At 36.2% G+C, this 26,444-nt stretch overlaps 1 long non-coding RNA gene across 1 annotated transcript; it reads right to left on the bottom strand.

Moving 5' to 3' along the window:
* Positions 1 to 735: 735 nt before the first annotated feature.
* LOC141350182 (uncharacterized) lies at positions 736 to 25,875 on the bottom strand. The gene is made up of 3 exons (XR_012358159.1): positions 25,694 to 25,875; positions 5,994 to 6,191; positions 736 to 1,860 (listed from the first exon to the last, which is right to left on the bottom strand). It is a non-coding gene; the product is annotated as an uncharacterized lncRNA (long non-coding RNA).
* Between the last annotated feature and the right edge of the window lie 569 nt (positions 25,876 to 26,444).

The following is a 26,444-nucleotide window of genomic DNA, read 5'->3' as shown; positions in this document are numbered from 1 at the left end:
GTTTATTTGGATATTATAGTTTAGTCATTTTCATACTGTTCCCAGGTGATCCACTGCTCTGCACATTTTGCATGTCTCTCCCTTATCTGATTCAGATCATCAGCTCATTAAGGGAGAGATCCATGAACAGATCTGGGTGTGTCAGTTAAGGGAGACATACAAAAGATGCAGAGCTGTGACTACAGTATGGAGGGCTGGTATCGCTTCAGGTATGTTTGATTAGGGTTGGAGCGAAACTTTGCAGAGACACCGGCCCTTCGGGAGCAGGATTGATGACCTCTGCCTTACCGCATGGGTCGCAAACCTTTTTGTGAGCAAGGGCTACCACAATGGATAAATAAATAGTCTACTAAAAACTTTTTTGTTTTACTTGATTTTTATTGTATTTTAGTTGTTGATGTTTTATCATTGCTTAAAATCTTAACATTCATAAAAGAAGCCAAGCTAAAAAATACATAATATTAAAATTGAGGCTTTTAGTAGATTGTGCTTTGGCAGGCAATCCCCAGGGCAACCTTGTTGGAGACCAATGCTTTAAAGCAGGCGTGGGCATTCCTGGTCCTGGAGGGCTACTGTCCTGCAAAGTTTAGCTCCAACCTTAATCAAACACACCTGAAAATCCTAATCAAAGGATGCAGGATTACTTGAAAATGACATTCAGGTGTGTTTGATTAGGGTTGGAGCTAAACTTTGCAGAACAGTGGCCCTCCAGTAGCAGAAATGCCCACCCCTGCTTTCAAGTAATGAACTTACTGTATAATTCAGTCTGTTGTCGAATTAACCAAGATCCCCCATATAAATATGCAATATCACATTTTGTTTTTAACTAACAATGTATCAACAAGTAAAACATAATTAATATGCTCATGTTTAGAAACACTTTATTTTTTGTCTTTCACAATAAAAGCAGTAAAAATACATGAAATGCAAATCTGTCAATCAAGCCATAAGGCTGAATTTAATAACGCTAGACTGTGAAGTTCACTTAAAAACCACCAGCAGAACAGGGAATAAAAATATCTATCAAATGTAGTTATATATATTTTAAGTATAATCATAACATAAAAGTGTATTTTTCTTTTGCATACTATAGTGTGTAATGTACAATGTGCTTTTAAGAACAGAACTGATAGTGACAGACACATTATCCATCTTTAAGAAAGAATTTATGATGTTTATCTTCACCGGTGCACAACAGTTACATCCTATAATACACTCAATCAAGAAGTGATCTATAGGCCTCTGTGGGGAAGTGCAAGAGTTGAATAATGAGTTTTTACATTTTGGCCTAAATGTGGTAATAAAGGTCACAAGGTCAGCAAAGTCATCCTGATGGTGATAAATGTGCTTACAATATTATATCAACTTACCCGTTATAAAACTGTTACTTTATTATCAATGATTATTCTGATTGGTTGAGCTCTGTTGTAAGCCATTGTAAAACACACCAATGACCTTACTGCCTTACATCAGTATTACTGCAACAATGCATGCAAGGACAACAGTTTCATAAGTACAATAAGGCACAATAAGCAGTGTTGTAACAGTGATTTTGTGATGTGGCTAACAATGCCCATTAGCAACTTTAAAAACACAAATTATGAATACACTAGCCAAATATCACATCAGTGTAATTATTACATCTAATAATATCATATGATTGCACCTATATTGAGATGTTTGTGCATATTTAAGGAACATTAATATGCTAACTAACATGCTTGATAATCTAGACACAGGTTGAACATTTAAACAATATAGGATACAAACAGATTTTGATGTGGTAAATCAGTCAGCACACACTGCACAGATATATGCAAAGTCCATTTCCTTAAACGCAGTCCTTTGTGCAGTTTCTATCTGGGAAAGCAAGAGGTAGGAAAAGAAGGTTAAGTTCAGCTGTTTTAGGTGTGTAAAGCATTATTAATTACACAAAATGTGATTTAATGTAACAGTAATAATGGGGATATTCCATCAATGCAGCCAATGAAACCTGCTCACTTTGAAAAGCCTTGCTTAAATTAACATTGACTTTCACTGTATGCTCAAGCCATTTCACTAACTGTGTAATTTAGTAATTACATGTCCTTGATGACTTTACCAGGGCAGAATAGGTATGCATTGTGCTCGTGCATGGAGTACATAAGGAGCCCTGAAGAGTACATTTTACATTTTTAGGCAAACAGACACAGGTGTTCCTCAAACAAATAAACTAATTGTTCCCCTCTTTCTTTCATCCAAAACTTGAACCAGCCAATAGTTGACTTAGTTGAATAGTGACTTGACCAGTTGACTCTGTTACAAGCTGACTGTGTGTTGAAACCTTCTAAAACCAGCAGCTGGCAAATTGACAAGCTGTGTTGCAGCAACCCCATTAGCTGGCTTGAGTAGAGCTGAGATGAGCCAGTTCATGTTGCTGCAACTTCCCCTTGTAACTTTTAAAACAGCTTTGTCTTGTTGTGAATCTTTGGTCTGGGCCCGTATGTATAAAACATCTCAGAAATGCTCTTAAAAATAGTCTTAAGCTATGACTTAAGTGTCAAAAAATTCTTAGTAAGGAGTAGGACCAGTTTGAGAATAGGAAACATTTATAAAGAAGCTGAAAGCAACTTTCAGTAAAGTGTAAGACTCATTCTTAAGTGCTGACTTAAGTGCCGCAAACTAAGGACTACAATGATTTCAACCTAAAATGGCCGCCCTTAACCTCTGAATCAGCCAATAGAATGCAGGCAATGTTAAACAGTCACAGCAGCATGTGACATCATACATTCATGAATCATGGAGACATTACAATTATATAAGTATTTAAATATTTTAATTTAAATTTGCTTCAAAAAATGTTTAACCATATTACAAATAACCATTTTGCACCATTTTGATTAAGTTTTTAACATGTGAATGAAATAGACAAACATAATGTTATTTAAAAAATGAAGATGATTAATCACATTATTTTAACTTCACTCACAAGCTGTTTATAAAGAAAAGACTAAAGTTTGCAAACACTTAGATAAAAATACTTTGATGATCAAGCCTGAACAAGATGATCAATTTAAGTTGGATTTCTCCACTTAAACACAATTGTAATTTTTGCCATCTTTGTCACTTTCACCTTTGGCTTGCTCACTGCTAACATTGCTAACATTATGTTTTTTTGGGTCAGTGTTGTATACTCTAATATCACTTTACATGTAATGGTGTCACTGCAATCTTGTAGATACTTCACATTTTTTATTGTAGATTTTATTTACATTTTATGGTATTTTATTTAACTATCATAAAATGTAAAAGCGGCTCTACTTAAAAAAACTTACTTCAATTGGTAACACCTAATATTTAAACTTTTTTTTTTACTTTAATTATTCACTTAAACTGAGAAATTTAAGTTGAAAAAACATTACATTTTAGGCATTGTGTCAATAATTTGATCCAACTTTAACTTTTTACAGTGTATATTATTCAAATTTATATACATTTAAGTATTTACCATTGCTGTCTTGATAATCCCATAATAATTCTTGGTACTGTGCAAGCACTTGAATTTCACCAATATACATCTTATACGGTATATTATCTTATACTGTATAATATACAGTATATATATTATATTGTGTAATATAATATACATTGTATAAAAACCATATACTCTTTATATTTCATGTTATATTAATTCTGATCTACTGTCTATATACTACTAACATGTTTTTTTTACATTTTCTGCTCTGCAACAACGTAACACTAAATTTTTTCATGAGTGCTATAGAAAACATTTGAATTAAAGTAATTCTAAAACATTCTTTGTTGTAAAGTGCATGATCTCCACCTCTCTGCTGCCCTCTTGTTACTCTTAACTAGGTTAAGAGACCTCTCCAGCTCTCTTAAATAATTTAGGAGCTGAGACCTAGTCGTAACACTTTAGAGGCTTTATAAATCAAATAAGAGTAAAATGACATCATTCTTGGAATTTTGACACACTTAAGAATAAAATTTTACTCTGAGCGGCTTTATACATACAGGCCCTGAACTGGGCTTAAGCCACAGTAATGGAACAGAACTCCTACTTAAATTAGTGAGACTTATCAAAAATCTTTTCCTTTATCCACTTTGATGGAACAGCCTCTGGTCAATTTTGGAGTACATACATACATACACACATACATACATACATACATACATACACACATACATACATACATACATACATACACACATACATACACACATACATACACACATACATACACACATACATACATACACACACACATACACACACACATACAGTCTTGTTCAAAATAATAGCAGTACAATGTGACTAACCAGAATAATCAAGGTTTTTAGTATATTTTTTATTGCTACGTGGCAAACAAGTTACCAGTAGGTTCAGTAGATTCTCAGAAAACAAACAAGACCCAGCATTAATGATATGCACGCTCTTAAGGCTGTGCAATTGGGCAATTAGTTGAAAGGGGTGTGTTCAGAAAAATAGCAGTGTCTACCTTTGACTGTACAAACTCAAAACTATTTTGTACAAACATTTTTTTTTCTGGGATTTAGCAATCCTGTGAATCACTAAACTAATATTTAGTTGTATGACCACAGTTTTTTAAAACTGCTTGACATCTGTGTGGCATGGAGTCAACCAACTTGTGGCACCTCTCAGCTGTTATTCCACTCCATGATTCTTTAACAACATTCCACAATTCATTCACATTTCTTGGTTTTGCTTCAGAAACAGCATTTTTGATATCACCCCACAAGTTCTCAATTGGATTAAGGTCTGGAGATTGGGCTGGCCACTCCATAACATTAATTTTGTTGGTTTGGAACCAAGACTTTGCCCGTTTACTAGTGTGTTTTGGGTCATTGTCTTGTTGAAACAACCATTTCAAGGGCATGTCCTCTTCAGCATAGGGCAACATGACCTCTTCAAGTATTTTAACATATGCAAACTGATCCATGATCCCTGGTATGCGATAAATAGGCCCAACACCATAGTAGGAGAAACATGCCCATATCATGATGCTTGCACCTCCATGCTTCACTGTCTTCACTGTGTACTGTGGCTTGAATTCAGAGTTTGGGGGTCGTCTCACAAACTGCCTGCGGCCCTTGGACCCAAAAAGAACAATTTTACTCTCATCAGTCCACAAAATGTTCCTCCATTTCTCTTTAGGCCAGTTGATGTGTTCTTTGGCAAATTGTAACCTCTTCTGCACATGCCTTTTTTTTTAACAGAGGGACTTTGCGGGGGATTCTTGAAAATAGATTAGCTTCACACAGACGTCTTCTAACTGTCACAGTACTTACAGGTAACTCCAGACTGTCTTTGATCATCCTGGAGGTGATCATTGGCTGAGCCTTTGCCATTCTGGTTATTCTTTTATCCATTTTGATGGTTGTCTTCCGCTTTCTTCCACGTCTCTCTGGTTTTGCTCTCCATTTTAAGGCATTGGAGATCATTTTAGCTGAACAGCCTATCATTTTTTGCACCTCTTTATAGGTTTTCCCCTCTCCAATCAACTTTTTAATCAAAGTACGCTGTTCTTCTGAACAATGTCTTGAACGACCCATTTTCTCAGCTTTCAAATGCATGTTCAACAAGTGTTGGTTTCATCCTTAAATAGGGGCCACCTGATTCACACCTGTTTCTTCACAAAATTGATGACCTCAGTGATTGAATGCCACACTGCTATTTTTTTGAACACACCCCTTTCAACTAATTCAACTAATTGCCCAATTGCACAGCCCCAAGAGCGCGCACATCATGAACGCTGGGTCCCGTCTGCCTTCCGAGAATCCACTGAACCCACCGGTAACTTGTTTGCCACGTAGCAACAAAAAATATACTAAAAACCCCGATTATTCTGGTTAGTCACATTGTACTGCTATTATTTTGAACAAGACTGTACATACACACATACATACACACGCACGCACGCACGCACGCACGCACGCACGCACGCACACATAAATAAAATAAAATAAAATACCTAAATTATGTTTTCCTATTCATCATCGCTGGTATCTGGACTGCTGAGGTCATTTTGATCTTCTTCTCAAGGAGAAGGCCAGGACAGAGGCCTCAAGACCTAATGCAGTCTTGTATTGTTGAAGGACGACTTGTAACCCTTCTGACACCACTGACGATCTTCTTCGTAAGAGACAGCAAAGTCCTTCATTAACCTTGTCTAAAATACAAAAGAGATTACATTAAAGACAAACTAGATATTAATATTGCTCTTTGAGGCCAAAAGAACTTCAATGGAGTAAAAACATTTCACCCATTCAAATCTACATACAAGAATGGCTGTCATTTTGCTGTGCATTGTTGCAATGGTACCCGGCTAGATGATTCTATATAAACCGAGGCAACATGATGGCTCACTAAGGTGACTTAATGCAGAAAGACCAAGAGCAGAAAAAAGCATTTTGTGTTTTAGCCAATGTCTGATAGGTCCTTTTGGTTAACAGTTTTCTTCTTTAATATAGTTGTGCTTCAGTACACAGCAAAATTGGAAAGTTAAAATTTCAGTGTTAAACATTTCTGAGTTGAATTTAACACCTAAAGAGTAAGTTTAACATGTTCGGTGGCAACCAATCGGAAGGTGGAAAAGGATTCCAGAGAAAGTATTCGAGTGTCCACTACTCTTTTTCTATAGCGTTGTTTGCCGGGCAGCCAGAGTGTTTTTTGATGCAGTCGCCATCGGCGGTGTGAACGTACAGTTAGAGATGTAATTACAGTCCACCTGAAATGTAGGGGTTCGGAATGTAGTGATTATTTATAGGTGCGGAAAGCAGCAGGCAGTCGGACAGAACTGAATGAGATGCTTAGTTGTGAAAAGAAGCACTACAGGACATAGTAAAGGATTTCTTGCTTTACTGAAGACTTTGTTGAATTACATATGTGTGCGTGGTTTTTCTGTAACAAATTGAACAAAGAAAATAAATATATATTCGTATGTACACAAAATATTTCTTATCAACAACTAAGATCTTATTCAGACTAAATACTGCTAATTATTTAAGCAGGTAACATAACCATAGTTCAATAACACTGGGTGACGATTCCCTGATTTACCAACAGAGGGCGCCACCAACACGTGAATGCTGCATCACTGTGCTTGAACACGCATAATCACGTGATATATACATATATATATATATATATATATATATATATATATATATATATATATATATATATATATATATATATATATATATATATATATATATATATATATATATATATATATATATATATATATATATATATACAGGGGTTAAATTGGGATTTGTTATGTGGGGGGGCTCTGCGGGGAGGGTACTTTAAGGGGTGTTTAATACTGTTTAATACTGATGACAGCAAAGCCACTGGTGTGTTTTAATGACATTCTGGACCTCTGATAGATTTTAAATTATGCAAATCTATGAGTTTGACACCCTATATCCATTTGTTGCACATGTCATTATGCACAATTGATCAAACTTTAAATGAAGTAAAAGGAATCAACCTCCTTAAATAATTCTATAAGATAGGCTACCCAAAAAGATTAAATTAACAAGAAAAGGTACATCACACAGTACTGTATCATCAACATGTCTAATAAATTAGCTATAGAGATTCCCTATGCTGGTCAGCAACTAAAACAATCGTAAGGTTTGATTTGTGTAATCAAAATACATAAATGTATTAAACTATACAATGAGTTATATGAAGTGTTATCCAGTTAACATACTGTAATTAGATGAGTGACATACATACTTTAGTCCTTAACACGTTTCTAGTCTTCTATTAAGTTTCCTCAACGTGGGCACCATTATTACCTCTCCCTCTCTCTCTCTCACGCTCTCTCTCTTGTCTCTACAATGTCAAATGATCCTGTGTGAAAGCGCATTCTTGAAGTTCCTGAGTTTTTTCTCTCGAGTTGCATAACTTGCGCGTAGACGCGTTTAAAAGGAAAAGCGCGTGTTTCCGCGGCAATTGCGCCGCCCAATTCGCGTTATTTGCATCGCCCCGTGCGAGGACGCGTCTGATTGCGTCTTTGCATTGACTTTGTATGTAATCTACTCGCGCAAATCATTGAATTTGCGTTGGTGAGTATGCCCCATAATGAATGGAAACACATTATTCCCTTCGCGTCAGTGCACACGCACCAGCGCAGCGAGTACACACGCACAAGCGCAGCGGGTAGACTGGCACGAGCAGAGCGAGACCTTCAGCCTATGTGCCGGAGCTTAGCCCCGGACGGCCCCGGCCCAATTTAAACCCTGTATATATATATATATATATATATAATTATGTGACTGCTACAGATTAATAATCAACTAAAATAACACGAACATCAAATAATAAACAAGAGTGTGCTTCATAAATATCTCTTAATGTAGTATAACACAGGAATACGTTGATTTACTGAATGATGTTAATGATATAGGGAATGTGTAGTTGACGTCACGCGGTGTCGCAATATGGATAATCCGCCATATTTGCAGGCACGCGTCCCATCCCGCTGTATTTGAGTTCATGTGTTGGAGGTTGTTTTTGTATTTTCTGTCGAGATTTTAATAAACTTCGATATGTTTGGTCAGTACTGCTCGATCAAGCAGGTCACGCGATCGTTCAGGGAGGAAACTGAACAACGGAATACGTTTTTTCAGCTTTTATTCGTGGAAAAAACAAAGGAAGCCGGTGCAGGAGCTGACTAAAAGACGCCGGATCGCGTGCTGCAATCAGGAGAAAAGTTTACTTTTAAAAAAAAATCCCTGCATCAGCGAGAGTGTGTTCGCTGCATTTTCAGTCATTCAGTAATTTGTGATTAATAAAAGCAGAACCACTTAAATTGTCTTGTTTTTATGCTAACACTGTCAAACTAACTTGTAAATGTAAGTTATTGATTGATTCATTCATTCATATCTGATCACCCTAAACACATGAGTTATAAAAATAAATATTTAGACAATTTTGACGATTGTAACACGTATTTTTTATTAAATGCAACGTACTGCTCAAACCCACTGCTTGTGACTCTTTAAATAACAACGTTAGCTAAATATTTAGCATTTTGTTTGTTTTAATAACTTTGCCAAAACAGAAGTGCCATCTTATGAACATGTGTTGATTCATCGCACAGAATAGTTACAACGGAGAAAGTCTTTTATAGAATCATTAAGATACGTAGGTATTAACACATTGTCAGTAAATAGCTGGTTTGCCAACCATAAGACTCCAAAAGAAGAAGTGTCACCTTACTATAAGCTTGAAGGGATTTATAGTTCTTAAACTCCTGCAAAGTGTAAATAAAGTCCTGCAAAAACAAGGTAATTGACCAGATATGTAAGCGGAGGTAGTGCGTCTGGATCCGTAATCCAGTCTGAGGCTGCTAAATCATGGATCTATGTTGTTTATTTGTCCAAATAAAGTTTTTTGGCAGTAGCATTTAGTTTCTCCCTATAGGGTCCCTTCTCTTTTTCTTTCAACTTCTCGATTTCTTCCGTTCTTCTTCAATTTTACCTAGTTTTAGCTTAACATGCCCACAATTAAATGGCATAGCGGTCGGCGGTGCCTCTAAACATGGCGCCCACGTCCCATAATGCAACACTGCGGTGACGTACATTAACATTCCCTATAAGCAACGTAACTGTCAATCATTATGAGCACTCATTAAACGTCTGAATTACAGCAAAAACTGACATTTCTTGTCAATATAAACTTACTTTGCATGTACGCACACGTAACTCAATAAACACTTGAAGTTATTAAATGAAGCTTAGATGAATAATAATTAATTTAAAAATTACTAACGTCTTGTTTTGTGCTCTACACAGTCCTGTTCATTTGAATTATGTTCTTAATTTAAATGTTTTAAAATTTCGCTAGTTTGCTACGCTAACGTTGCTGATTTGCACAACATTCCCGTAGCCTATTTGCTGATTTGCACAACATTCCCGTATTTCTCTAACTAGCCATGAATGGACTGCATGCTTGTCTACAGTTTTAACTAAATTCCATTAACGTTAGCAGCGAATTTTGTTTGATATCAGTGCATAACACTACTTGCTTTGGAGACATCGGTACGTGCTTTACGTATACCGTCCTGTATTACACAGGGACGCCAGAAGAAACTCGGCGGCTGATTCACTTTCGCTTACACTCAGGGCCGCCTTAACCTAATGTGAGGCCCCGGGGCTAAGAGGTTTTGTAGGGCCCCCTTCCCCTCGCTTTATGGTCTATTTTTTTTTAAGTGTAATATCTAGGTAATCTACATCACAAAATGCATTAGTTTCTTTCGAGACATACAACAGTGAGTTTTCCCTCTTTGAGCCAGAAAACACCATAATATTGTTATTAACATATCACTGAGTCCACTTGAGCATAAACACAAGACACTTTATTTAACAACCACACACATCAACATGTGGTGATAATAAAACCAAAATGTGTGACAGTATATATGTTTATAAGCTTTATATTGATATAGTTTTTGGAATATACAAATTTGCAGAAAATTGCCACTCACTAACTAAATGCTCACCACAGTTTTAAAAATATAATAAGTTAAAGTTAGTTTTAAAGTGAAAATGCATTAATGATAACAAAAGATAAGTCTTTATAGACAGAATCTTGTTAAATGCATTAATGATAACAAAGATAAGTCTTTATAGAGAGAATCTTGTTTTTTAATCATTTATTTATTTTGTAGGCTATTGAAGATATAGTATGCATTGTATTTAGTATTTATGCATACATAAGCATAAAACGACCAAGTATGAATATGCACAAGACAGACAGGGAACATGTATATAAGATCTTTAGATAATGAGATTATAAATATGAATGGTGCTAACAGGGGATGATCATTAGATATGGTCTTGTCGCTCTTTACTTTCTAAGACTTGCACCTTTACCGTTGCGTCTCTTTCTCCTCTTTCTAAACTAACGGCGCGTCATACATCCCTCCCGCTGCGCACCGCCTTCCCACCCACGCTTGCAAATCAGTGAGAGAATCGTGACAAAACTGCATGCGCAGAGGGACCAGTAGATGTCGGGTTATTTCAGGAAATAGTTTTCCTCCGTGTATGCAACAAGTCATTCACAGCTGGTTTATTTTACACACAGAGACAGATTCTGCGCGATTAATTCGTGTTTGCCGTTCATGAACATGTGTTTTTCATTGCACACCACTGTTTGGGGACTTGCAGTGCTTTTGGCAGTATTTCAGCGCAAAAACCGTGCCAAAAGTGTAAGCGCGGAAAAACTGAGGTTAGATGCATACAGTTCATACTTATTTAGTGTAAATATGAAGTTTCAGTTTTACAAGACATGAATTACACTTACAATTAACAGTAGAATGTTGTAAAACTTGTTTTCTTACGCTTGCAACTTGATTCACACCTTTACAAAACTGTTTTTGCACATGCAAATTTATTTTACGCTTGCAAGGTTAAGTACATTCTTACAAATTTTATCCTGCGCATGCAAATCTTTTAGGCGCTAAATGACCTTCATATAAAATGCCAATAGTTCCACATACTAGATAATAACCTGACTAAAGCACAGATTGAATTAGAAAATGTATTATTCTTAGTCATATTTATTACTGATGTTCTTCTCATGCATATGTAGCTGTACAATCAGTAAGCAGAGGCAGAGTCCAGCACAGGGGAAGCTGAGCCAGGGAGAGTTGAAAGTGAGTACACACACACACACACACACACACACACACACACACACACACACACACACACACACACACACTCTCTATTGTATGGGACTGTATTGTAGTTTTTAAGTATCTGAGTAGGTATGTGTGAGTATTTGTAACTATTTTATCACTCCGACTGACTGTACACATGACATTCTGGTAGTTAGCAGTATACTGTTCTTATGTGTTCGAGATTAGGTTTTGCTGACCTGGTTGTGTTTAGTGCAGTGGTGACTTGCTTATACAACCCGAGGAGGCAGGTGTTATCCTAAAGTTTCTTTAAGGTCTTCAGCATAATCTGATTCTCTTTATACCATAAAAACACTATTAGAATTAAAATAACTGCAAAAAATCCTGCTCGTGCACCAAGGGTACTCGCGTAAAAGGCCTCTCCATTTTAAAGTCCCGGGCTGAATTTCAGTCCCAGTACGTCCCTGTTGTTTGAATTACATAAATCTGTTTAGAATTATCTTAATGAACTAATGCAACAAGGACGAAGCATGTAAACTGCGCTGTTTGTTTATTCAGAATAGAAACGTAAAAACATGCAACAACAATGCACACAGAAAATGAACAAGAATGAACTGTGGAGAAGGCCTACTAGGCTACTCCAAAATAATTTAACCAGGTTTTGGAATATATTTTAAAACAAAAATATGTTGGCCTATTTTGATATTTTAAAATGTAGACCTATTCTAATGCAAAAAGATGGCGCACAAGCTATTTTTTTTTGGCGCCCAAGCTTTATGTTCAGGAAACGATTTTCTAGTTCGTCATCTTTTCAATAAATATTTAAAAATATAGCAAAATTGTTTCGCGGTGTTTAACGCACATGTAAATGTTACAGAACATGTGCTTTATTGAATGAAAGTAAACCCGATCGAATTTAATGATTAAAACGACGTGAAAGGAACTAAATTGTGAAGCCTCGTTGTATCCTACAACAGGGGACATGCGACATTTAAGAGTGATGGGTATTTCAAAAATTAATATAAATTATTCCCAGGCATCAATTTTAATGTTAAACATCTGTAAATCCAAATGAATCCATATGGAATATATTCCGACAGTTTAAGATACGATCTTTAAATTTTAAAGTTGAAAAAATCTTATTTTAACACCGCCGCGCAGGACGCATGGCAAACTGAAACAAAACTTTAAAGACACAAATATTACGTTTAGCCTACGTGTAAAACTATATTTAAATAAAACCCGTGAATTGAAAGATGCACTAATAATCGCCTTAACTTGAGTGATGTCAATAAAGTTTCCATGTTAGAATTTAGAAATATTAAAAACTTAAGCAAACGACAACAAATATGTTTTCTTACCATTCGCCATTGTAGCAGTCAGACAATTTGGCCTTTGAAAATTTCATATTTATATGCTAATGAATTAAATTAGGGGCGTTTACAAGGCGGAGTTCTAAGAGCATTCAGCTGCGCACAATTTTAGAGATTTAAGATCATTTGTGATTTATAAACCGCACATCTGGAAAAGAGGCGTACGCACGTTTTTTTGTATGTAAGCTCCTTTTCTCTGAATCACACGTACGATCATTTCAGAAATGGTCTTAGATGAAATGTAGGATAGTTCCTACGTCACACTTATAAATGAGGCCACTGACGTGGAGGTAAGTACTTTTCCACGTCAAAGACAAGTTTTATAAATCTGAGCGTAAGAGTGGATTTGAGCGTACGCACGGTCTAAGAGCAAATCTGTGCGTAAAACGCTTTATAAATGAGGCCCCGGGTTAAATTATTTTGGAGTAGTCTAGTAGGCCTTCTCCACAATTTGTTAATTTTCTGTGTGCATCATTGTTGCATGTTTTTACGTTTCTATTCTGAATAAACAAACAGTGCAGTTTACATGCTTCGTCCTTGTTGCATTAGTTCATTAAGATAATTCTAAACAGATTTCTGTAATTCAAACAACTCTGAATTGTAGTTGAGAACGTCACGGCGGACTATTAAAACATTGTTGGTAATGTGTCGGTCGGCCGGGCTCGGACACAACGTGCAGGAGCTTCGGTTATGTTTTTTTTGTGCCCGATCTAAGCTCTAATACAGATGATGTTGACGCTGTAAAAGTTTCGAATATTTATTTATTTTTTATCAAACATATTCAACACTTTTTTACATTAGCCAGGGGATGAAAGAGAATTAAATAAAAACATGGAAATGCTGACATACTTTAATACATTTAGCAGCTTTCTTGTTTATCAGATTATTAATAGATTTTAGGTAGCCTATTGCTTAACTTCTAATAGAAAAATACAGAATAATGGTTTATAATCACCATATTTACATTTATTTATAATAAACGTTGCAAACAAAAGTAACACATTAATCAAATAATATTTCTTATGTAATAAGATATCATAAGAGAAAAAAACTAATTAAATATTTTCCAAACAAAGTCTTAAGAAAAATATATGAATTCTAACAAAAGAGCACAAATCTAACCAATTTTTTTTTTTTTTTGAACAAGGACAACTCCAAAACAAATGAAAAAATGTTTCTGCATGTTGACCACAAAAGGTACAAAACAAAAAGTTTTGAATGTGCCTACCTGCAGTACTGCAATATTGCCACAAGGAAACGTGCGTACGTCAAGTCGGAACCTGACGTGGAGGTAAGTACTTTTCCACGTCTAAGACAAGATTTATAAATCTGAGCGTTTGAGTGGATTTGAGCGTACGCACGGTCTAAGATCAAATCTGTACGTAAAAACGCTTTATAAATGAGGCCCCTTGGCTCTTGAATTAGACTTATTCTCCACACAGTCCACAGATGGAAAAGACTTTGTAGTTCCAGCATGTCCGAAAGCTGGAGTGGAAGCAAAAAGTCTCTTTTATACTCACAAAATGCATTTTCCATTTCTCTGTCCAGTCAGGTAGTTCTGGCCATTGTTTTCTTCCATTCAAGGCCTCTGTAATGAGTTAAGTTAGTTCAATGTATTCAGGAACAGACTGGCGGCAGTAATTCAATGGTCCCATTACTTGCCTTAGACCAGTAATAAGTTTACTTTGGAAGTTCAGCAATGTCCTTACCCATTTCAGGAGTAACATATTCTGTTACAGTGCATCCTGTCATGGTGAGACCCAGCATATAAGATAAGTGAATCTTTTCATTGCAGTCAAGCACAATCTTTATGTTTAATAAAACACATGTCGTTATCATTTATTAAAATAAATAATATTGGGTTTGGGTATAAAGTGATTCAGGTCATTTCGGGTTGGGTACATTTCTTTGGACCTGAGAAGACCTCTACCACACTGAAAATAAACCATCACATGTGGGGGGTTTGTTTCAATCTCTACTACTCTGTTTAACTCAAGTTTTTGTTAAAGTGTGTGGATGCCCTGTAGTGTCAGTATAAAGGAGGGGTACATGTCACAGCATGGTTTAACATGCTTCTCAGTTTACCATATGGATTGTCAGTAGTCTCTTGGTCTGGGGTGGTACACGAAGTGGCAGCCAGCCACTTGGACAGTCTGAGAAGAGAGCTCGGAAAAAATAAGGGTAGGAATGACAAATAATATATTATAAAACGGCCCGTTCTGGTTTTTCATTCTGATTGGTTGAAACGCGTTCTAAGCCATGATAAAATACCCCGGTAAACTCACGGTTCAGACCGCATCACAAGTATCACTGTGCCACTGTTGCTGCGTACTGATTTATGAAAATAAACACCACAGTCTTTAATCATATTTAAATTTTTGTACAATTGCACAATTAATGGTGATATTCAGATAAATGTCAATAAATATTGTTGAGTCATCTCATCAATAAAGAGAAGATGTTCTCTGAGGAGTTTATAACTCAAATTCATACGTCAGCTATTATCCACTAGATGGCGATCTTGCAGCAACTTAAACACTGACGCATTCACTCAACACTGAAAACACTGTGTGGGTGATTCTCACGAAACCATTGAAACACCACGGCACTAATGATTTTAGCTTTAAAATGTGTAATATAGTAACATTAAAAAGCATCAGAATTAACACAATACTGTGTTCAAATTAACAACATTTAATCAAATTAACACAAAAATATTAAGAAAAACAATAAATGGATGTTTTGCTAGACTACTTTAGATGACAGAAAAAATATTTACTGAATATTCATGTATAATAATAATGAAGAAAAATTAGGAAAATGATGTGTCCATGCCTGATGTTCTCATCCTCCACAACACTTTTTGAGAACAGTTTTAGCACACATACAGAATTTTAATAAAGTTTGATTTTGAGTGACCAAGCACATGGACCAGTTACTTCAAGATGGCTACCAGGTAAGATCATTTTTTACAGTTAATTTGAAATATTGTCTTGTCAGAATGCTTACACGACATGTTGATTATCATTACCGCAACAGACGCTTATTAAATGTTAATTTAATTAATAGAAGCATAATACTTTGATTTTAAATGCATGTACAGAATCTCCAAATTATGTTCTTTCAGGTTTGTCATGTCATTTTGAAAATATGTCAGTGTTGATGTTTTCTGACTGTTGCGGTAATGAGATTTTTTAGGACTAATTTTTTAAATTATGTTACAAAAAGTGTTAAATGATAAGTAAAAGTTTTTAAATTAATGTTCCCATTTACTCCAGACTTTGTTTTTCAATGTCTGGTGGGAAAAGTAGTAAATTTAAGCAATTTTACATTTTCATGCTAGACATTTTTAAAACCAAGTTTTCGTGAGAATCACCCGTGTAGTACTGTCCATGGCTCTGAATCTGATCTCTAACAAAAGTTATTCACAAAAATGGAATTATTATATATTTTAGCTGAAAATTTGAGAGGTGATAAGAGAACAAATGAAGGTAGGATAAAACTTTTTTTTAAAGCGGAGCTTCTGTTCTTTCATTTGATATTTTATGTTTACTTAAAGAAAATCATTTTTCTGGAAGGCATTAAATTAAAACTGGGTGGAAACTATTTTTAAAAAACGCTGACGGGGAAAGAGTTAAGCATGCTTCCAAGCATATTAGATCACTTCAAGTGTTACAATATAAATGTTAATGTATATTTTAGATGAATGTTGATTTATAAAATAAACACCACAGTCTTAAATCATATTTTCATTGTGTTTTTGCTGCATCTGTGTTGGTTGTGAACTGCGCTCTGTTGCAGCCACACTTGATTCTGAGGAACTACTTTGTTTGGCGGAAGAGCAATATTTGTACTAATATAATTACAAGTTATTTGTGTTTCATTTTATGAAATCCTGCTATGCATATGAAGTAAACGTTTTATAAACGCAATAAGCCCCGCAAAGCAGTGGAGTTGCAGTGCATTTTATAACAGAGGGTCCCTTAGCTGTTATAAAATGCACTGGTAACCCACAGCTTCTTGGGGCTTATTGCTTTATTTAAAAAAATAATTTTATAAGAATTATCAGCTATTTTTACATATCACTTCCAGCCCTTACTGTACTCTGAAAATAACCCACATTTATGCTACAGTGGGTATAGAAAAGAATCACCCCCCCCTTAAAATACTCACATTTTGTTGCCTTGCAGCCCGAATCGAAGACAGACAAAAGCGATCTCTGTTTTATTCAGCTGTACCTACAACTTATAACATCCAAGTGAAAGACACAACACCGACCTGTCAGGAAAAAAATACAAAATAAAAAACAGAATCACTGAATTGGAAAAAGGATCACCCCCCTCCAAAAAATGACTTGTAAACCCAACCAGGTGTAGTTAATCACCTTCTCAATAGCACACAAAGCCAATTGACTTTCAACTGTGATCAGCTGTCGTCATTTTTATTAGCTCAGCATGAAACAAGCTTTTCCTGAAGCATTTCAGTCCTTGGTAGTGCAACTGAAGAAAACAATCAACTATGGGTGGCAAGGCATTGTCAAAAGATCTCTGGGATAAAGTTGTGGAGAGGCACAAGTCAGGAGATGGATACAAAAACATCTCAAAGGCTTTATCAGTGCCTAGAAGCACTATTATTAAGAAGTGGAAGGTTTTTGGTACAACACAGACCCTCCCTGCGTCAGGACGTCGCTCCAAACTGAATGAAAGAGCCAGGAGGAAACTGGTCAGAGAGGCTACCAAGAGGCCTACAGCAACTCTGAAGCAGTTGCAGGAATTCATGACAAAGACTGTTCATTGTGTGCATGTGACAACAATGTGGCTTGTATGGGAGGGTTGCAAGAAAAAAGCCACTCCTCAAGAAAGGCCACATGCAGTCACGACTGAGCTTTGCCAAAACGCACCTTGAAGATTCTAAGGCCACGTGGAAAAAGGTGTTATGGTCAGATGAGACTAAAATTGAATTATTTGGCCTCAACGCCAAACGATATGTCTGGCGAAAATCCAATACAGCTCACCATCCCTACAGTAAAGCATGGAGGTGGTAACATCATGTTATGTGGTTGTTTCTCTGCAGCAGGGACTGGAGAACTTGTCAGGATAGAAGGAAAAATGGATGGGGCAAAATACCGTACAATTCTTGAGGAAAATCTGCTGCCCTCTGCCAGAAAGTTGTCAATAAGAAGAAGATTTACCTTCCAACATGACAATGACCCAAAGCACACAGCAAAACTGACCACACAGTGGTTGAAGGACAAAAAGGTGAATGTCCTTGCATGGCCTAGTCAGAGCCCAGACTTAAACCCCAAATTTGCGGAATGACTTGAAGACAGCAGTCCACAAACGGTCACCATAAAATTTAACTGAACTGGAGCGGTTCTGCAAAGAGGAGTGGTCAAATATTGCAACGTCTAGATGTGCAAAGTTAGTGGAGACATATCCCAACAGACTAAAGGCTGTAATTAAAGCAAAAGGTGGCTCAACAAAATACTGAAACAAGGGGGTGATTCTTTTTCCAACTCAGTGATTATGTTTTTTATTATTACATTTTTTTCTGATATGTTGGAGTTAAATCTTTCACTTGGATGATATAATTTACACTGAGTAAATGCAGCTGAATGAAACAAAAAAAAAATGTGTCTGTCTTCAATTCAGGCTGCAAAGCAACAAAATGTGATTATTTTAAAGGGGGGTGGTTCTTTTCTATACCCACTGTATATGTTATTTCGTGACATATTCTCACGAATCTGTAACAGCCCTTGGTTATTTTTTAAACCAAAAGTCTCTTTGCTATATAGAGATAGCATTTTACTAATCCAAGAATAGGTACAAACAGCTGGAAGTGTATACTTTTCTGGTTCTTTCTTAGTTTTCAACCAGTCAATTTGTTGTTAATTTTCCAATTAGAATCAAACCCTTGATTGACCATTCTTTTAATGGGTTCTATGATTTTCTTTGATGTGAGAGCCTGAGAGCAGAGCTCTTTACAGCACTTGCTCTGATCAGATTTATTATCTGTATTTTGCTTGTCAGCCATATCTTAGTAAAGGTTGAAACCCATAAGTGATAGCAGCAAACAGCATATGTACTATTCGCACAGGATTAGTATTATCTGGAGACATAGTGTGATTTAGAAATTACCTCCCTACATCTGAGTTTCGTGTGGCTGGTTCGCACGGGATAAGCAAAGCCTGTGATTTCACTTAAATTTATTGTCTTATCTCCCAGATATAGGGCCCTATTTTAACGATCTAAGCGCATTATCTAAAGCACACGGCGCATGGTCTAAATGGGCGTGTCCAATGCCACTTTTGCTAATTTAATGACGGGCTAAATAGTTTGTGCGGTCGAAAAGGGTTGTTCATATTTTCCTAATGAGTAATGGGTGTGTTTTGGGCGTAACGTGCAATAAACCAATGAGAGTCTTATCTCTAGTCCCATTTAAAAGCCAGTTGCGCTGGCGGTATGTCTCATCCCTATTTAGATGATGGACATTTACTTACTAGTCCATCAACAAGATCGCCAGATCAGCATCCCATCCAGTGCGGTCTTTTAGCTCACGCCAACGAGTAAAAGCCTGACTGAGTGGGACTCTTGTCCGGTTCCTAACGTGGTCAGATTCTCTTTTCCTTTTCCTACTCTCTTCCGAACGCGCCTTCTTAACTTTTAAATCGTTTAGCCTCACATCTCAAATTCGCATGTGCAGTTGTTGTTATAGGCTTGATCGACTTCATGCAGCCATTGCAGCGCTGCAAGAACCGACAGCCAGATGACGTCAAAGTGCCGTCTCGGATCATTCTCGCGGTACTTTGAAGTCATCCGGCGGTCGGTTCTTGCAGCGCCACATGAAGTCGAACAAGCCTAAAGTGTGTGACGTCGTTGCCGTAAAGCAAGTCGTGATTCTCGCGAGATTTGTCAGGGGCGGATCTCTCAAGCTTGCATTGCTGGTTTTCCTAGCGGCGTCCTCCCCGAGCTTCAACAGGAGGATGGTAAAATAACTGCATAGTGTGTCTTTAAGTAGTAAACTACTAATTAACTAAAAGTATAGTAAAAGAATACTTGCAAGTATACCTGCAGGCAGCACACAATTAATAACCTACTAGTTTACTAAGAGTACACTAACAGAACATTAGCATGTACACTTAAAGTATAAGTCTAGCAAACTACTAGTATATTCATGAGTTCACTTGCAGTAAATGAAGAACTAATTGTGCACTAGTTGTGCACTTAAAGTTGACTACTCTTAGGCCATGTTTACATTAGAGCATTTGCGTTTTAAAACGGCATTTTAAAATAAAAACGATCCTCGTTTATACTGGCATTTTAAAAAGAATCTTCATCCACACTATACACCACCATAAACGCATGAAACATGACCAATCATGTAACAGGGCATGCGCATAAAAGTGTAAAATAACTTATTACTCTAATAATAGCTTACCTTTGCACGTTTATGTAGCCTAGGGGTGTGCGATATTGACAAAAATTCATACCTGGGTCCTTTGCAGGCAACTATAACAGACACTATTTTTGAACCTATAAAAATGTGTTTGGGAAAGTCTTATACTGTTCTATTTCCCCCCTACAACATATTCATATGATTAATAGGTTAATTTTGATTTTTTAACTAAACAGAAAGGTCTTTATGATTTAAAAAGAAAGCATTCAAGTACTAAACAGTAGCGAACTTGAAGCAAAAATAAATTTCAGCAAATGCAAACTTCAATCAAAATAGTAAGAGGTGAAGTATTGCTTTAGCCTACCAGAAATTCTTATTGCATTAATTTTTAAAAGTGTGCGAGGTCCGTGCACGTCCTCCGCTAGCAACACAGAAATAGCTAAAAGCGCAAGCGCCTAAACGAGCATTATATTAATGACGTTGAGTTTATTGTTTTTATTAATTTATATTCAACAAACTTATCAACAAAACATCGAATTAAATTAAGAGACAAATTATCTGAAACGAAATTCATTTTAAAGTAGCAAACAAAACTTACATTAAACTGGAAAATAATGTCTGACCCATTACAATTCTCCCTTCATATTGGCCTTTGCAACGCCTATCTGGTTTAAAATTACAATCTATCTTTCGTAAGCTAACTAAATTTAAACAAAACATAAACACATTAAACCCAACAATACTAAAACATTAATATAAAACAGACATTATCTATAAGGATACATGTTAAAACAATCCGATATAGCGTTAATAGCTGGTTGGTAGATGTTTACTATTTTTGGCAAAACCTCCGTTGCAAACCAACATTTACATGAATAAAATAATTTTTACTTTGAAAATGATGCGCTGTCACGTTAACATCAGCTGTTCGTTTACGTAAGACTCCGTCTAGGTTCATTTACACTCAGAGCAACGTCTGAGTTCTCAAACTAAAACAGGGTCTTCAGCGTTTGCGAACGAATCCGTTTATGAGGGTCAAAAACGGTGATGTAGTGTAGATGAAAGGCGTAAACGTAGCAAAAGTAATGCGTTTTAAAGGATAAACGCATTAATGTAAACATAGCCTTACACTTATAGTACACTTAGAAGTATACTTTTATATACTAAAAAGTGGGCCAATTTAGTCATAAAAATTAACTTGAAGTATACTTCTTTTTCATAAGGGATCTGCAACTTTAGGTAAGGGCAATCAACATAAATAATAAATTTGGGCACTTCATCTCCAAAAGAACTCTTGATGTTCTGAGGGGTCATAAACGATACCATCAGGAGAGGTGCCACACCAGGATGCATCTGGGTGAATTAAAAATCAATCACAAGGAACCAAGTACACTTCGCCCAACAGAAGGTATGGACTAGTTGCACGGGATGACGTTTTTCTATTTCCGCTTTCTTGAGTGTACGCGTGTAAGCTTCCGGTTTGGCGATATGAATAGAGGAATATATGAATCATGGCGCTGTTTTAAACACAATGTCTGCAAGATCTATCAAAGTAACAATCACCGATGTCCATCGGCTAGTACACCAGCATGCTCAGCTTCGATGAGCAAAAGGAAAAAGTTGTAACATAAGCTGACTGACTGGCTAGCTCGCTCTAACAGTAAGTAAATTACTACTGACTTTGACAACTTGACAGGCTATTTGATGGTTTTAACGATGTACAGTTAACTGTATTAATAACAGTAATGATGTCCAAACCTCACAGTTTCAAACCAAAGATTCATCAGGGAGGGATCGATCAGGGCTACAATGCTGAAGGGGGAGAACCCTCACGACCCTGGCTTGAAATGGGAGTAAAAAATTAGAAGTGTTTATCAGCTCAAAGCCTCAATCAGGTTTATTATTTGTGGTTTTGATATGCCTGTGTTGCAAAATGACGAATAAAGGATCTTAACATACACCAAGCTTTCATGGAAACCACAGAAACTGGTTCTGACGGCTTGTGTTTTTTACTGTATGATAATTATAAACCGTGAACGGTCAGTTATCTTTAAGGGTTATTGGCCAGTGATATTTAAGTACTGATTTTGTACCCTGTACCTATCTTATGCTTTAAACTTTCACTGTTTTTATAACACTCTATATGAAAGTGAGTAAATTGAGACAGGTGATATATTTGGATGTCCTTAGATTACAGTATTGTGTATCGTGTTATGCATTTGATAACCTGACATGGTTAAGCCTATTTTCATAACTTACCTGACCAGCCTGCTCTCAGCTTTGTCGTTTTCTGTGTTGTATTGAATTTGTGTCCTGATTCTGTATGTGAAATAACATACTGTATATTTTGTTTTAATGTGTAGATTGTCTTTGACGACTGTGCTCACCAGTTGACATTTCAGTGGCAGACTGTTCTGTGTGGCTGAAAGAGCACTCTGCAACCACTATGTTGTGTTTGACCCAGCTGAGAGCCCACCCTTCGGACTGCTGGAAATTAAATGTCCCAATTTAATGACTGTAGCTACTTGAAAATACAGAGTGCAATGCTGAAATTAAAGCAGACTCGCAGAAAGAGCCAGGATGCCAGCTACTTCTTATAGGGATGTAGTGGTGTGATTTTTGGTGTTTTTACAGAGGAGGGTATTCCCATACAATGCATCTACAGAGACTGTGAGGTGGCTAAAACTATAAGGGAGATTATTTTTATTTTTACATGAATGAATGTTTGAAAAGGGTTCGCATCACTTATGGGATTTAATTTGAATAATATGAAGAGTTTCGTTGCAAAATGAGATAACCACCGTTTTTTTAATTGTTCAGAAATCGCGTTTTTTGGTTGTGCATTCCAATTAATTTTAATGCAACTGCAGTTGGTTTGTTTTGATTTAAAACCTTCATAACTTAAAAAATACAGCTAAGTAGCACCATAAAACAAAATAATAACATGATAACATAATAATAAACATGTTTTGACAAAAATGTAAAAAAATGGATTTATCTCGTTTTGCAACGAAACTCTTCATATGCACTACATTATTTCCTCTTTAAAATCCACTGTACATATAACATTGATTCTTTATATTGGTTTCTTTATATTGTAATAATGATACAGTTAAGTATTAAAATAAATATATTACTTTTAATGTGCTCCTATGTGTGGCCTCCTCTTAATGCTATCATGCTGTGAGTCAGGTGTATAAAGCAGCAGCAATGCTAAACTTTCCTTAGTGGTAACGTGTAACTGTCCATCTCATAAGTTGTGGAGAATGGGGTTTAAAGGGTTTATATAAGTGTACACAGTTGTTTGAAAATAATTACCTTTTTAATAATGTAAAAGATGTCAACAAAATACTGTTTATTTAATCAATTCTGGTAAGTAAATGTCTAACAAAATTATAGAACATTAATTATAAAGTATTTACAAGAAACTATTGCAAATAGAAACATTCATTCTAAAGTATTTACATTAAAATATTTTAGAAATACATTCATTAGAAGGTTTTTACCGGAAACTTGCAATTAGAAACATTAATTATAAAGTATTTACATGAAAACATTTTAGAAATACTTTCATTGGAAGTTCATTACAAGAAACGTTTACAATTAGAAACAGTCATAATGTATTTACATGGAAATATAAGAAATACATAAATTATAAAGTATTATAAAGTATAATAGTCAAGTCCAGTGTAAGGGAACCGGTATAGCTTCTTTTATAGATCTCCTAAACCCCTTAGCAGTCACTACGAAGTCACACACACATACGAGTGATTTTCGTAGGGTTGAAGCTGTCCCTACGGATCTTGATTTAACACTGAGCCCATACCGCAGTATTTACAGGAGTGAAAACTCATCTCTGTGTTATTATAACGTGACGAATGGGAAGAAAACAATGTAACGCTCCGTTTTTCCGTTTGAAAGCAAGTTAGAACTCATTCTACTTAACAAGGTAAGCTAAATGCTATCATTTGCAGTGCGTAAACGCTTAGACCGGAAGTACTGATGCGTACACTCAAATCCCGAAGTTAATAGACGCCATCTTGTGCACCTAGTCAATTGCTCTACCACTGCAGATACATTTTCAAGGGCTCTCTTCATGTCAGCTGTCTGGCAAGTTCCCTTGAGGATCCTATCAGCCAAGTGTTCAGGCAAATGTCAAATTTCCCTAAAATGGGACAATGTTACCCGGGGCTTTCGGACAGAGTGCCAATCCAGTGATGCTGTACACACACACACACACACACACACACATTCTGGTTTCCATGTTTTGTGGGGACATTCCATAGACGTAATGCATTTTATACTGTACAAACTGTATACCGGTATTCTATTCCCCTTACCTACCCCATTCCCTAACCCCAACCATCACAGAAACCCTTCTGGTACTTCACATTTTCAAGAAACATAATTTTGTTTGATTGATAAGCTTGTTGTCACAAAAACACTGGTATTCCTATCTTTGTGGGGACAACTGGTCCCCACAACGTGATAATTACCAGGCACACACACACACTTCAGTAATTTACAGGACTGACAACCGTATTCTACAACCGAATTCCGCAAAATGCAGGTAGTGACAACCGCATTTACACAAAGTCTGCATAGTGTGTACATAACCCAACTGAAAAACTAGTTGTTAATGAAGGTTTTAAATCTTATGTGCATCATGGACATGACAGGTCTCTCTTCTGAAAAAATAAATGCCTAGAAGGAGAAAAAGTATTTTGTATACACAGTGCAGAAAATAACAGAGGCACGAGCGTTTGTTGACCAGTGTTGCCAGATCTTGCACTAAAAAACAACGAACAAGAAAAATCCAATAATAAACCAAAATAAATCCAAATTCTGTACCTCAAAGATTAAAATATTGGGACCATAATGTTCACACTTTAATAACACAAAAAAATTTGATCACTTCATGAGCCAAAAGCCATAAAAACGCTATGCAAGTACCAAAAAGACCTGGCCGAGCTGCCTATGAATACCAATGGTTGTTTAATAATGAATGTTAACAAGACCCGTTTCTGGAGGCCAACAAAATATCTCTTGTACATCTCACTAATCTGACACATTTTAGGTCTTGATCAATAAAAAAGGTTGACTTTTATACATATCGTTTGTATGCCTGAAGGAACAGGGTTGGAAAAGCAATACAGGTTTCAAGTTTCTCTAAAAAAATTTAATCTCTCCATCTTTTCCTCAATCACCTTTTAAAAAAATCTTGGAAAATAAAAAAAGTCAACTTACCATTGTTTTTCTGCTCAGTTTCAGGACAGCTGCTCACTGGAGGAACTGCACTGATGCCAAGCTGAGAGTAATGTGCTGTCTGGTACAGTATGGCAACTATGTGATTACACAGTGCAGTGCCAGCAACACAAGAACAGTTGCACTGGGACAATATGACAGGGCTGGAGTGCTTTAACACAATCTATAAAGACAATAAACATGACAAAATAATAAATGAAAGGCCACAAATTATAGGATATATGCATAAGAAAATATAACTTATTTAAAAATTTACTGAAAAGACTTTTTCAAAAAGTTGCCAGTTATAGTACAACTGAGACAAAATGCGAAGATGACAGTACATTGAAGTACAGAGAAAAGACACCAGCAAGCCCAGGCAGAAAACTTGGCTGGATACCATTTGCAAATAATGTGCCCATCCAGAACCTTCCTGTTTGTTTACCTAAAGCATTACAAAGATGTACAAATGTCAACAGTAACATTTAATTCATAGTATGCTCTATGAATTACACATAACCTTAATATCTGTAATCAAAATAAGCTTCAAGCCCTTTTTGGTGAAAATGTTTGCCCACTGCTCTCTTAAATCTGAGATGACTGGTGTTGGTAATACATTTATTTGACAAAGCTCTGAAGATTCTGGGGGATGATCTTTTGGCAGACAGAAACACACTGTGAGCATGTTGGGTTAAGCTCATACTTCCTCATCTCATCTATCAAAAGTGACCAGCTCTAATATAAATCTTCTTTA

The sequence above is a fragment of the Misgurnus anguillicaudatus genome, chromosome 17, assembly GCF_027580225.2.
Source record: "Misgurnus anguillicaudatus chromosome 17, ASM2758022v2, whole genome shotgun sequence".
Taxonomy (NCBI): domain Eukaryota; kingdom Metazoa; phylum Chordata; class Actinopteri; order Cypriniformes; family Cobitidae; genus Misgurnus; species Misgurnus anguillicaudatus.
This window is presented reverse-complemented; position numbering and strand designations above follow the sequence as displayed.